Genomic DNA, 10,919 nt, shown 5'->3' on the forward strand with positions numbered 1-10,919 from the left:
CGGCCACGGCCGCCGCCTTAGCCGCATCAAGGGCTAAGGAGGACTCGAACCGCCTGGGCTGGAGGACGTCGTCCAGCTCTCTACAATGGTGGGTGAGCATGTTGCCTCCCTACCGCCGCCACCACCGTTGCGCCGCACGCGCCACCACAAGTTGCATGGGAGCCAGATGGTCCCACCTCCTTCGAAGTACGCGACGCTTGCCACGCCACCGCATACGCGCAACCGTCACAGTACGCACCCGTCACAGTACGCACCGCAGCCGCCGGAGGTCCCTGCTTGGGCGCAACAGCTGTGGGCACCCCTGCCCTTCGACGACCTCGTCTCCGACGATGATGAAGATGGCAGCGCAACAAACTAGGGTTTACATTTTAGTTTAAAACTATGTAAATTATGTTTGGATTGATGAAATTTCTATCAAATTTTTGTGCGCTTTTTAAAGCCGTTGCACGCACTATCCTGGCCAATCGGAGCGCGAGACGCTATCCGCCGGCCGACCCAAACGGGTCGTTTGGGTCGCTGATGCATGTAAAATGTGTATATATTTATACATATTTCCAAATATTTGCAACATATATGATGTTATATCTATGTTTTATATTGATTTATGAGGATTTACCAATGAACCCCTTAATTTGGTTTATAGCTCTGCAGAACAGGAAAACATTGTTTTGTGTATTTTTCACTTTTTGGGACATATACGGAGTCATATTTAGCTAGGATATAGGGGATGTCAACATTTCATCACGAGAAACATATGGAGCACTTGCATCTCACAAGAGGGGGCCTGAGGCCCAAACGAGCCTGGGTGGCGCGCCTAACTAGGGGGCGCCACATGTCCTCTTTTCGCCATCGACCGCCCGTTTCGCCTGATCTTTTCGCTCACAGACTCCGGTTGACCTAAAAACCATATATATATGATTCCCAAAGGTTTCCTCGCAGGGAGGGCATCCGATAGACTGAACACAAAAACAGAGGTCGCAACAACGAAGATTGGAGGAAGAAACTTCACCGGAGTCGCCGCCAGAGGGATCACCACCTTCCCCAACATCTTCCTCAGCAATAGCATGATGAAGAGGGAGTAGTCCACCTCTGGACTATGGGTTTGTGGAAGTAGCTTGATAGATCTTAGTACCATACGAGCTACCCAATATGATTATGGTCATATATGTAATTCTTATGTGGTGGATCTTATTCGATGATATTGATATATGAGATTAGAATCTATTATGTGTGAGATGTATTGATAGATGCATATTATGTACCCCGTTCTTAAGTTCTAGTTTTGATCCAACTTGTATGCAATAACATGTGTGGGGAGATGTGTGTATTAGATGCACTAAGGATAAAGTGAATGCATGTGCTATATTTACCATGTGACAACTGTGATAATCTTGTTGAGTCAACATAGCATATTTGATATTCAAACATCATGTCATATTAATTAAAGCTATGCTCTGTTAATTCTTAATACAAGATTTTTTGGAGTTTCCCTTTCTTGTGGAGCATAAGAGAGATGCGTTGCATCATCTCTGTGTTAAGACGTGATGCTTTATATGAATGCTTATCAAACACATATTAAATTTCCATTACTATTATGTCATTGATGAATTGTTAGTGTCCATTACAACTTAAAAAGAGAGTAGACAACTGAACCCATGAACACCAGTCCAATTTTAATCATAAGAAACATCTTTCAACACTTAATCACTTATATTTTCAGTTATAATTAAATCTGAAAATATGAAAAAAATTCCTTGGCTTAGTTACACTCAAAACACAAAAACAACTATCCCATTACTATTTCTATCTAGATTGCTTAGTTTATTTACATTGCATTTAATTTACATACACCTTTTATTTCCTATTGCTTACACTTAACCATGTGCTTGACAACCACATGATGGAGTCGAGGACACAAGGCAATAATTTATTTTTGCAGAATTGATTGAACAAAAAAAGGACGAGATAACTCTTTCGTCATTCCCCGAGAGATCGATATAAACCCTCAAGTCACCCTTGCAGGGAAGGCTTGGAGTACCGATGTATGGTTAAGCTTCTGTTGCCACGACACTCTACGCTTGGAGTCCCAACACTTGACGATATACGTGAGCGTCATCAGTCGCTGATTTGGATCGGCCTGCTGGAGCTACCCTAAATCGGAGACTCTAAAAAATGCAAATACAAAAAACGTGAATACAAACCCAAATCGACGAAGCTTAACCATACATCGTACTCAAAATTGGAAAAACCGGAAACATAGTTCGCTGAAGATTTTGAACAGGCAGAGAAGGAAAACGTTTCGTCTGATCCATCCCCCGCGGGTGGAGACTGGTGACCCTCGAACCCTAGCGCCACTAGGCCCTTCCTTCCCCTCTCCCCCTCCTCCAACCGTAGGAGCAGGCCACCGTGCAAAGCCCAGTGTGGTGCTGGCGGCGGGGTACCTGATCCTACCCGCGCGTGAGGCGGGTGACGCGTGTTGGGTCACATAACATAAAACAAAAGTTTTCTCTACGTGGTATACCCAGGAACTAGCTCAGGAAGAAGGCCACGAGGATTACCACTAGACACGCAGGTGCCGAACTTGATGAAGTGTGTCGGGTCAATGCAGTCCTCGATATGTTCCATGCCGATCCCACGAACAGTTCCTAGATCTGCGAACTCTTTCGCCTTGAAGCATCACAAATGCAACGCATCTGCCGATATCCACACGTACGAGGAGGAGCACCGACGGTGGATTGGTAGACCCAGTATGGCGGCTGGACTGAGTGGGGCTAGGGTTTCTAGCTCATGGAATGCTCTACCCGTGCCTTTGGGAAGCACCCTGCTTGTGATGGTAAAGCACTCGTCCGTTGGGAACCCCAAACGGAAGGTGTGATGCGTACATCAGCGAGTTTTCCCTCAGTAAGAAACCAAGGTTATCGAACCAGTAGGAGTCAAGAAGCACGTTGAAGGTTGATGGCGGCGGAGTGTAGTGCGGCGCAACACCAGGGATTCCGGCGCCAACGTGGAACCTGCACAACACAACCAAAGTATTTTGCCCTAACTTAACAGTGAGGTTGTCAATCTCACCGGCTTGCTGTAACAAAGGATTAGATGTATAGTGTGGAAGATGATGTTTGCAAAGAACAGTAAGAACAAGTATTGCAGTAGATTGTATTCGATGTAAAAGAATGGACCGGGGTCCACAGTTCGCTAGTGGTGTCTCTCCGATAAGAAAATAGCATGTTGGGTGAACAAATTACAGTTGGGAAATTGACAAATAAAGATGGCATGACAATGCACATACATATTATGATGAGTAGTGTGAAATTCAATTGGGCATTACGACAAAGTACATAGACTGCTATCCAGCATGCATCTATGCCTAAAAAGTCCACCTTCGGGTTAGCATCCGCACCCCTTCCAGTATTAAGTTGCAAACAACAGACAATTGCATTAAGTATGGTGCGTAATGTAATCAACACAAATATCCTTAGACATAGCATTGATGTTTTATCCCTAGTGGCAACAACACATCCACAACCTTATAACTTTCTGTCACTGTTCCAGATTTAATGGAGGCATGAACCCACTATCGAGCATAAATACTCCCTCTTGGAGTTACAAGTATCAACTTGGCCAGAGCCTCTACTAGCAACGGAGAGCATGCAAGATCATAAACAACACATAGATGATAGATTTATAATCAACATAACATAGTATTCCATATTCATCGGATTCCAACAAACGCAACATGTAGCATTACAAATAGATGATCTTGATCATGTTAGGCAGCTCACAAGATCGAACAATGATAGCACATGAGGAGAAGACAACCATATAGCTACTGCTATGGACCCATAGTCTAGGGGTGAACTACTCACACATCACTCCGGAGGCGATCATGGCGATGAAGAGTCCTCCGGGAGATGATTCCCCTCTCCGGCAGGGTGCCGGAGGCGATCTCCTAAATCCCCCGAGATGGGATTGGCGGCGGCGGCGTCTCTGGAAGGTTTTCCATATCGTGGCTCTCGGTACTGGGGTTTTCTCGACGAAGGCTTCTTATAGGCGGAAGGGTAGGTCAGGAGGCGACGCGAGGGGGCCACACACTAGGGAGGCGCGGGCCCCCCTAGGCCGCGCATCCCTAGTGTGGCGACGCCGTCGCCCCACTTCGTATCTCCCTTGGTCTTCTAGAAGGTTCGTGGAAAAATAAGACCCTGGGCGTTGATTTCGTCCAATTCTGAGAATATTTCCTTTTTAGGATTTCTGAAACCAAAAACAGTAGAAAACAGCAACTGGCTCTTCGGCATCTTGTCAATAGGTTAGTGCCGGAAAATGCATAAATATGACATAAAGTGTGTATAAAACATGTGAGTATCATCAATAAAGTAGCATGAAACATAAGAAATTATAGATACGTTTGAGACGTGTCGTGGTATCGTCACGGCATATGCCATAGGGTGGCTAATCGAAGGTGGTTCCTGAGAGATCTCACGGCGGTATCCGGATGCGGGTATGGGGACGAGCGACACGGCGACGTACCCAGGTTCGAGGCCCTCCGATGGAGGTAACACCTCTACTCCTGCTATGAGTGTATATGATGATCACACAATACAATGGTGCTCCTAGAGCTGTGTCCGGCTGCTCCTGGGAGGCTAAGGAAGACTGAAGTCTCTCTCACAGGGCAGCGCTAAGGGTGGAATGAAGTGAGAATGATCGATCCCCTGCACGAGAGGGGGTAGTGCGGCTTATATAGGCGCCGGCACTTTACATATAAGACCCTATAGTTTACTGGCCGGCTTGGCCGGCTCCGGCTTCCGCTCCTTCCCGAGGCAGTGACGTCAGGAGCCGTTGAGGCCTCATGGCCTGTCCCATCCGGCTGCCCCGGTCAGCGGTATGGAGAGGAGGTGTCTCTGTCGCCATCAGCCACTGTAGCCAGTACGGATCGTCGTAGACCATGATGGCCTGTCCGGCGTGTGGCACTATTGCTCCACAGTGCCCCGCGCTTTACGGAAGATGAAGTCAGCGTGGACTTTGGGAACCCGGATCACCAACCCGGTTCCTTCTAGTGCAAGACTCGCCAGCCTCGAGTCGGTCTGAGGTACAAACCCCCAGTCGGATATGGCTTGTAGAAGCCGGCCCAGCTACAGCATTGGCGGCCGTAGCCAGGCCAACTAGGACCTAGAGCCAGCCGGCTTCCGGACCAGCCGGTCACGGCGCCAGCCTGCTGCTCCTCAGCCGGCCTTTGCCGCAAGCCGGCCAGTGGCCAGCCGGCTGCTCCGCGTCCATTGCCCTACCCGGGGTCTTCCCCCCGACATTAGCCCCCGAAGCTGGCAAGGTCCTGCGTTTAGAAGGACCTAGGCAGGTTTTCCTGGCTTCTTGAATATACTTGACGGCACTTGGAGGGGCCGACTGAGAATTTCCATTCAGCCGGCTGCGTCCTCGTCCGGCTCGTTCCTGCCGGCTGCTTCTAGCCGGCCGCTATTTACACTTATGCAGCTTTTGTTTTCTCGCAAGTTTTGGTGGCGTCTCCGCCTTGCTGGACGACTTTTGGTCCGAGTTGAACTTATTGTCCGGCTCCGACTTGCGGTGCGCCGGAGTCTCCGCCGCCTCGGGTCCTGCACCCGACTTGACTGGTCTGACGCCTGGGCTTTGCCGCCGGTTCGTCTGGTCACATCAATGTCCCCTCCGGATTCGATGCGGTCGTGGGCGACGTGGTGTGGCGGTTTCCAGTAACGGCAGCGATCGTGGGGGAAGTTAATGCGCAGAGGATCCGGGCGACGTGGCCACGATCGCCACTTGGAGGTTAACCGTCCGCCGCGGTCGGCTATAAATGCCACGGGGGAGGGTACCGAGGCGGCCACTTGCCTCACTTCGTCTTCCTCGCGCTCCCGCTCTTCTCACTCTCTTCTTCGCGCTCGAGCCCGTTGCTGCTCCGGCGAACGTCTCCCGCTGGCGAACTCCGGCGAGCGAATCTCCACCGATCCGCCGCCGCTACTCCGACGAGCCGGCGCCACGGGGCCCCGCGTTTCGACGGAGCGTCCTCCGCCGCCGTCGTCGCCGCCGCCGTCGCAAGGTTCTTCCTCGCCTTTCCGCCTTTCGTGGTCATCTTCTTCTTCTTCCTCGACGATGGCCTCCGCCAGCGGATCGTGGAGGGGCTCGTACATGCGGGAGGACGACATCGAGCGGCTGGTGTGCCTCCGCCGGATCCCGTCGTTGGTGGTCACGCGGGCGCCCGGCGAGGAGACGGAGCCCGAGCCGCAGCTCGGCGAGCGTGTCGTTTTCGGCGCGCATCTCGATCGCGGGCTGGGCCTGCCGGCTTCCACCTTCTTCCGCCAGTTCCTCGACAACTTTGGCCTGCAGCTGCACCACCTGCCGGCCAACGCCTGCATCCTCCTCAGCTGCTACGTGGCCTTCATGGAGGCCTACGCCGGCTTGTGGCCGGATATCGACTTCTGGAGCCGGCTGTTCTACCTCAAGGCGCAAACCACGGAGGGCCGCCTGCGGGCCTGCGGCGCCGCCTCGATCTACACCCGGCCGGGTACGCCCTTCCCCAAAATTCCAACCGTTGACTCGGTGAAGAATTGGAAAATGTCGTTCTTCTACGTGCGCAACGAGGGGCAGCTCGTCGACCGGATCAACCTGCCGGAGTTCAACCCGGCTCCTCCAGTCGGCCGGATCAACTGGAGCTACAACGCCCGCACGACGGACCCGGACGCTGAGGTGAATCAGCTCTGGGACTTCCTGGGGGCGGCCGTCGCGAATGGGCTGACCGCCGAGGACCTCCTCTGCACCATCGCCGAGCGCCGGGTGCTGCCGCTCCAAAGGCGCACCCACAAAATCGGGCACATGTCCGGCCGGTTCGACCCGAACCGGACGTCCAAGGCGCTGCTCTCCAAGGCCCAGGTGGCCCACCGGGTGAACAACATCACCAAGGCGAACATGCCGGAGGAGTGGAACTACGGGCTGGCGCCCCGCGACAGGGACCACCCACCCGAGCTGGTAAGCTTTGTGTTTTCGCCGGCTTCCGGCTTGCGGCTGCGAGGCCGACTTCCTTTCCTTTCTGCCGACTTCCGGCTTGTTGTTTTGCTCATGTTTTCTGTTTTTTTCTAGCTCTTTGACCGCCAAAACGTCGAGGATGGCAACCCGGCGACGAGGAGGTGGACGCCGGATCACGTCGATCCGGCTGACCAAGCCGGCGACCAGGCTGGTGACGACGACCTGCTGCAGGCGCCTGACCTAGGCGGCCAGGGGGAGCACAATCCGCCCCCCTCTCCGGAGCAGCAGGAGGACGAGGAGCCGGCGACGTCCACCACGGGGCCAATCCCCGCCGTGCCCCTACGCGCGAGGCCGCCAAGCACCACGGCGACCTCAGCGCTTAAGGGGAAGAAGCGGGCCAGCGAGCCCCGCTCTACTGCCGCCTTGGAGGCGAAGGCGAAGAAGCTCTGCCGGCAGCAGCCGAAGAAGGTTCCGGAGCAGGCCGGGTGAGCTCTCTTTTTCTTTTGTTTGATTCCTTTTCTTTCCTTACTCTTTATGCTTATCTTCTCCTTGTTTGTCCAGCTAGGGCTCCCATCAAGTTTGCCCAGGGCGGCGGCTCCCGGCAGACTCCGCGCGTCGCGTCGCCGCCTCCGCGCCAAAGGAGGGAGCCGACGCCACAGCCTCCATCGCGCGCGCCTACGCCGCCGCCGCTGCGGGTACTCCGCCTCCCGCAGGGCGCCTTCCTTCGCCGTGCCGCTGGCCTCAGCGCCTGATCGCGGCACGCGGGCCGAGCCGACGCGCCAGCCGACGCTGGACGACATGTTCCCGCGCCGGACTCGTCTTCTGGACCCAGCCGCTGGGGCCGGCCGGGGCATGCCGCCTTCGACCGGAGCCGGAGCCGGCAGGGCTGCACCGCCCGCGACCGGAGCCGGAGCTAGGCCAAGCGTGGTGGTGCTGGATGAGAGCCCGGAGGGGGCACCTCAGGCGCCGGAGACGGCTGCGCCGACTGGGCCATCTGCTTCGCCCGGAGCGCCGCCACCGCCGGAGCCGACGACGGAGGAGCCGGCCAGGCGGGAGCCGGCAAGGGATGAGCCGGCGCGCACGGAGGGCGCCGACTCGCGCGCGCTGGTGAGGACGGGAGCCCCTCGGCGCCGCAACAGGGCCTGCACGTGGCCAAGGGTGCCCTGCTTCTGCATGTGTCGTCCGCCTCCGACTCCAGCCGTGGCTCGGCTGGCACTATGGAGCAGGCGTGGCTCCGCGCCGACTCCTATGAGGTGACCAGCCGGGAGGGGAACCCTGGCCAAGCATCGGTGGAGATGTTCTTCTCCAGCTTGCAGGCCAACCTCAAGGCTAGGGCTGCCGAGGCCGCGGCCAACCTCGCTAAGGTGGAGGAAGCCAGCAAGGTAAGCTTCATCTGTTTTTCAATTTGGTTATCATCCTGGTAGCCCTCCGAGGCATGGGCCGGCTGGTTGGAGCCGGTCCGGGTTTCGCCTAGCATACTGATTTTCTTTTTTTCCTTAGGCTGTGGCGGATCGGCGCACCACTCTGTACAACCGCGCCGTGACCCACTACCACAAGGCCAAGCTGGACCGGGCCGACTTGGCTCGCGAGCTGGAGGCCGTCAAGGGTAAGATCTTGCTTCTTCCGACTCGATGTCTTCTTTCTTTTTAGTCTTCGTTGGCTGACGTTTCTTTCCGGCTGCCTCGCAGTTGAAGCCGCCAAGGTCCCGCGGCTGGAGGCGGATCTCCGGGCTGCTCGCGCCCAGTGCGCCGAGAGCGAGGAGGCGGGCCGATCTGCAGCCGTCAAGCTCAAGGTGGCTGAGGGGGAGCTGGTGCGGCTGCGCCTGCTTGAGTAGAACCACCTCTCCGAGCTTGCCTCCCTTAGGACGGCGGAGAAGGAGAAGGTGGAGGATCTGAGCCGGCGGCTGACTGAGGTGGAGAAGCAGCGGCTTGCGCTTCAGGAGGAGGTCACCACCAAGTCCACAGAGCTGTCGGCCACCGCCAAGCGCTGGACGGACGAGATTGGCGCGCTTGATCGTGGCTTGTCGGGTGAGTGCATCTCTATGTTCCCTTCCCTTTGCCGGCTTTCGGCTGTCGGCTGCCGGCTTTCGTTGGCAGCCGGCGGCCGAAACTCTGATTCTTCGCTATCTCCATCTTTGGACTGGGGGCAGTCGGTTCTTGCCGGCTGCCGCCAGGCTTTTCCTTTTGTCTTAGGACTTCGAAAATTTGCCTTTTTCAGCTTATTTCGGCTTCGATGGTTTCTGACTTGCTTCTTCTTGCAGCGGCCTTCCCGGAAACGCAGGACGCGGCGTTAGCAGCCGTTGGCGTTGCGCGCGAGTCCAGGAGGCGGGCGACTGGCGAGGGCAGCTCGGAGTACTTCACCATGGAGGACTATATGGCGTCCATGGCTGCCCGCGTCGAGCCCATCACTAAGCTTGGCTGGGAGCTCCGGAAGGCGGCTGAGGAGCTGGTCCCGATGCTGTGGCCCGGGGAGGCGGCACCGCAAGATATCTCCAACCTCACCTCCTTGATGGAGCGGGCACCGGATCGCTTCCTCGACTGGAAGGAGTCTGCCGCGCGCGCTGGTGCCGACATGGCGCTGTCCTTTGTCCTCTCTTGGTACAACGAGGTGGACCTGGGGCAGCTCGAGTATCGGCGAGCCGGCGTGGAGGACAAGCTCCCGGCCGAACACAAGACCGCCCGGCTTGCCCGAGCCAGCGCCATCGCCGACTTCGTCGACAAGGGCCTCTTCGTCGCGGACCCGAACCCTCAATCTGATGAGGAGTACGAAATGGACGATGAGGAGGCGGAAGAGGCGCCCGAAGACGACCCGGCAGCCGGCTCCGCTGACGCTCCTCCGGCTGGTCCTTCTTCAGCCGCTGCCTAGTTTACCTGTCTCTTATGTTGCTTTTGCCAAGACAATTTATTAAATCCCCGGGATGCCGGGTGCATATGTATGAATATTATCGTCCTTTTATTATGTCACACTTTAATGTGTTTGTTAATCATCTGTGTGCCGAGTTGCTTTCTTTCGACTCGTTCACTTTTTCCCATCCGCCCCACTCTTTGGCTGTGCTCTTGCCGGTCGTACGTCCGACTTGCGGTCCGTCGCCGGATCAAGAGCGGGCCGCTGGGTGAGGCCGACAGTATTTCGGTCGAACGAGCTGAGTTCGGCACTTCGGCACTTTTTATGAAAAGTTGCAAGTCAACTCGCTTTTACTCTTTCCCTTAGTCGTTTTTCGCGTGCCGGCTCCCTAGGCCTTACTCCCGCCAGCCGGACAGCCGGGTTGCGGTCTGTAGCTGGATCGGAAGCCGGCTGTCGGAAACCGGATCACGTTACTGAGCCGACCGCGTGAGAGGGTTCAAGCCAATTGGCGAAACAAGGTAAAGTACGCGAAAAACTTGTCGGAAACGGCGCTCTTGGCACGTGCTTTTTCATAGCTTACAAAAGGGATACAAGGGATACATACATTCCTGCTCTCATGTGTAAAATGGGCGGAGTAAGTTGACATTCCAGGGATGTTTAGTCTCCTCGTCAGCCTTGTCCGGCTTGTTTTTCTTAGCCTCTTGGGCATCTATGAGATAGTAGGAATCATTGCCTACTGCCTTGCTCACGATGAAGGGACCCTCCCATGGGGATGACAGTTTATGCTGTCCGGCTGTCCGCTGGATTAGCCGGAGCACTAGGTCTCCCTCTCGGAATGCTAAGGGCTGGACCTTCCGGCTGTGATAGCGTCGGAGGCTTTGCTGGTAGATGGTAGATCTGGACGCAGCCAGCAGCCGGGCCTCTTCGACCAGGTCGACTCCATCTTCGCGAGCTTCTTTGGCTTCGGCTTCAGTGTACAGCTTGATCCTTGGCGCGTCGTGCTCGATATCAGTCGGCAAGACGGCTTCGGCCCCGTATACGAGGAAAAATGGCGTGAAGCCGACTGAGCGGTTTGTCGTTGTGCGCAGGCTCCACAG

This window comes from Lolium perenne, chromosome 6 (genome assembly GCF_019359855.2).
Source record: "Lolium perenne isolate Kyuss_39 chromosome 6, Kyuss_2.0, whole genome shotgun sequence".
NCBI lineage: Eukaryota > Viridiplantae > Streptophyta > Magnoliopsida > Poales > Poaceae > Lolium > Lolium perenne.